The sequence below is a fragment of the Bos indicus genome, chromosome 20 (assembly GCF_029378745.1).
Source record: "Bos indicus isolate NIAB-ARS_2022 breed Sahiwal x Tharparkar chromosome 20, NIAB-ARS_B.indTharparkar_mat_pri_1.0, whole genome shotgun sequence".
In the NCBI taxonomy this organism is placed as follows: domain Eukaryota; kingdom Metazoa; phylum Chordata; class Mammalia; order Artiodactyla; family Bovidae; genus Bos; species Bos indicus.
In genome coordinates, this window is record NC_091779.1 from 48,609,549 (window position 1) to 48,613,992 (window position 4,444).

Here is a 4,444-nt window from a genome sequence, read left to right on the forward strand (position 1 = left end):
ATGTATCTAAAGATAAATTTTATATACAATAAACTTTGGAGAACTTAATTTGATGAGTTTCTATAAATGCAGACACCCACGTAAAGACCAAAACAAGTAAAATAAAATATGTCTTCATTTCTCTAGAAAATTATTCTATGCTCGCTTGTCATCAATCCCCACTCCACTCATGTTACCCATTTTTATTTCTGTGTCCACAGAATTTGTTTTGCTTTTTCCTGAACTTCATATAAATTGATACTAGAGTATGTATTATTTTGTTTCTAACTCTCTGGTTAACCATGATGTTTTGAGATTCATGCAAAGGTTCACTCTTTTCACTGCAGAGGACTATTCTATTGTCATGAATAATGTCCAATTATTCATTCATTACCACGTTGAAGGAATCTTGAGCTGCCAAGTTTTGTCCATTATTAACAAATCTGCTGTAAACACTCATGAACAAGTATTTTGGTAGTAGACTTAGGAGCCTATTTCACTAAGTTAAATACCCAGAAGTTCTTTTGCTGTGTTATAGGGTAGAAATGCTTTCTAAATTTATAAGATATTGCTAAACACTTTTCCAAAGTTGTTTCACCCTGTTACATTCTCATCAGCAAATTTTGTGAAATTTAGTTGCTCTAACTCCAGGAGTTGGTGATGGACAGGGAGGCCTGGCATGCTGCAATTCATAGGGTTGCAAATAGTCAGACACGACTGAGCGACTGAACTGAACTGAAGTCTCATAAGAAATATCAGTTACCTCAGATATGCAGATGACACCAACCTCATGGCAGAAAGGGAAGAGGAACTAAAAAGCCTCTTGATGGAAGTGAAAGAGGAAAGTGAAAAAGTTGGCTTAAAGCTCAACATTCAGAAAACGAAGATCATGGCATCTGGTCCCATCACTTCATGGCAAATAGATGGGGAAACAGTGTCAGACTTTATTTCTTGGGGCTCCAAAATCACTGCAGATGGTGATTGCAGCCATGAAATTAAAAGACGTTTACTCCTTGGAAGGAAAGTTATGACCAACCTAGATAGCATATTCAAAAGAAGAGACATTACTTTGCCAACAAAGGTCCATCTAGTCAAGGCTATGGTTTTTCCAGTGGTTATGTATGGATGTGAGAGCTGGGCTGTGAAGAAAGCTAAGTGCCGAAGAATTGATGCTTTTGAACTGTGGTGTTGGAGAAGACTCTTGAGAGTCCCTTGGACTGCAAGGAGATCCAACCAGTCCATTCTAAAGGAGATCAGTCCTGGGTGTTCTTTGGAAGGAATGATGCTAAAGCTGAAACTCCAATACTTTGGCCACCTCATGCGAAGAGTTGACTCAATAGAAAAGACCCTGATGCTGGGAGGGATTGGAGGCAGGAGGAGAAAGGGACGACAGAGGATGAGATGGCTGGATGGCATCACCGACTCGATGGACATGAGTTTGGGTAAACTCCGGGAGTTGGTGATGGACAGGGAGGCCTGGCATGCTGCGATTCATGGGGTTTCAAAGAGTCAGATACGTCTGAGTGACTGAACTGAACTGGTCTCATAAAAATTAGGCATATACAGCATTTTAAATTGTATCCTTTTTAATGGATTTGAGATCATTGGATATGCACTTTTTTGATGACTAATAATGTTAAGTAAATTTTCAGTTGCTATTGGTCTTTCATATTAATATAATATCCTTTGGGCCTTTCATATAATTTCCTCTATGCTGTTTTGGACAACTTTATTATTTTTTATTATTAGTTTATAGGAACTCTTCATATATCCTAACTATACATATGTGACATATATATTCTTTGTGTGTTTATTCATTTACTTAATAGAGTTTTGAAAAAGTGAAAATTTGTTAAAATAAGATTTTTATTTTGGAATAACTTAAGATATGCATAAAAATTGTAAAGATAGTATAAAAATTTCCATGAACTCCACATCCAGTTTCTCCCATTAATAACAAGACTTCAGTGGTGGCTCAGGAGGCAAAGCTTCTGTCTACAATGCTGGAGACCTGGGTTCGATCCCTTGGTCGGGAAGATCGCCTGGAGGAGGAAATAACAACCCACTCCAGTACTCTTGCCTGGAAAATCCCATGGAGGGAGGAGCCTGGTAGGCTATAGTTTATTTGGTCACAAAAAGTCAGACACAACTGAGTGACTTCACTTTCTTTTTCAGGGGCGCTAGTGGTAAAGTACTCTTCCTGGAAAATCCTATGGACAGAGGAGCCTGGTAGGCTGCAGTCCATGGGGTTGTGAAGAGTCGGACACGACTGAGCGACTTCACTTTCACTTTTCACTTTCATGCATTGGAGAAGGAAATGGTAACCCACTCTAGTGCTCTTGCCTGGAGAATCCCAGGGACGGGGAAGCCTGGTGGGCTGCCGGCTATGGGGTCGCACAAAGTCGGATACGACTGAAGCGACTTAGCAGCAGCAGCAGCAGCAGTGGTAAAGAACCCACCTGCCAGTGAAGGAGACGTAGGGCTAACGAGATCAATCCCTGAATCTGAAAGATACCCTGAAAGAGGGCATGGCAACCCACTCCAGTATTCTTGCTTGCAGAATCCCATGGACAGAAGAGCCTGGTGGGCTACAACCATGGGGTCACAAAGAGTCAGATACGATTGAGGTGATGTAGGATAGGATAGCATATTCATTAAAGTCAATGAAGCAATATCAGTACACTATTGTTTCTTTAGTTTTTTCCTAATACCTTTTTTTCAGGTCCAAAATTCCAGGCAGTACATCTTGTAGCTGTGTCTTCTTAGGTTCCCGTTGGTTTTAACAGTTTCTCAGGTGTTTTTGATAGCCATGACTGTTTCCAGAAGCAATGGTCAAGGATTTTGCAGATGGTTCCTCAAGTGGAGTTTGTCCAATATTTTTCTCATAATTATACTAGAATTATGTGTGTCAGAGGAAGGAAAGGAAGATAAAGTACTATTTGCTTTATCATCATAATATACATGTTATCAACCAGACTTATGATTGATGGTGACTTTGATGACATGGCTGAGGTAATATTCATCAGGTTCCCCCACTGTTAAGTTACTCACACACTTTCCCCTACTCATTCCTTACTATATTTTTGGAAGACACTCTCTATATACAGTGTAAACTTATATTTGTCATTCTTTGACACTGAAGATTTGTGTCTGCTCCTCCTTCTCCTATGTATTGATTTGATGATTTATTTTTATTGCTATGGGTTCATAGACATATGTTTAATACTTTTGATTATAATACAGCAATATTTTATTTCATTGACAAAAATGTTATGTCATTGGTTATTGCAAACTTTTTCCATTGACCTCTATTTCCCTTTGACATGTTCCTATGTGTGTGTGTATGTGTGTGTGGTCTATTATTTATTTATTTTAAATTAATATCATTTATTTTTAGATCAGTTCTAGGGTTACAGAAAAATATTGCAGAAAGCATAGAGAATTCTCATATTCTTCCTTTCCACCATTACCTAGTGCTCCCTATTTTTAAAATTTTGCATTGGTGAGGTATGTTGTTATAATTGATAAGCCAATCTTGATACATCATTAACTAAGCCTCTTAGTTTACAATAGAGTTCATTTTTGGCATTGCACATTCTGGGTGTTTTGACAAATGCATAATGTCATATATTCATCATTACAATTTCATAAAGAATAGTTTTACTCTCTTAAATATCCCCTGAGCTCCATTTATTTGTCACCACTCTCTGACCTGAACATTCACAAATTTTTCCCCTGTCTCTACACTTTTTACCTTTCTAGATCATCATACAGTTGGAATCATACAGTATGCAGGCTTTTCAGATGCTCTTCTTTCACTTACTAATATTCATTTAAAATTCCTCCATGGTATTTTTTTTTTTTTTTTTTTTGGACTTAATAGTCTTTTCTCTTTATCACTGAACAGCATTCTATTGGCTGGGTGTACAAATGGTTTGTTTCTTCATTCACTTACTGAAGAACATCTTGATTGCTTCTAACTTTTGGCAACTATGAATAAACCTGTTTTAAGTTTTTTTTATGTAGTTTTTGTGTAGAAATACATTTTAAGTTCACTTGGATAAATACCTGAAAGAATGATTCCTGTATCATATATTAAGCCTATCTATTTAGCCTTGTTCAGTTCAGTTCAGTCACTCAGTCGAGTCTGACTCTCTGTGACCCCATAGACTGCAGCATGCCAGGCTTCCCTATCCATCACCAACTTCCAGAGCTTGCTCAAGCTTATGTCCAGCGAGTCAGTGATGCCATCCAACTATCTCATCCTCTGTTGTCCTCTTCCCCTCCTGCCTACAATCTTTCCCAGCATCAAGTTCTTTTCCAGTGAGTCAGTTCTTTGCATCAGGTGGCCAAAGTATTGGAGCTTCAGCTTCAGCATCAGTCCATCCAGTGAATACTCAGGGCTGATTTATTTTAAGATGGACTGGTTGGATTTCCGTGCAGTCCAAGAGTCTTCTCTAACACC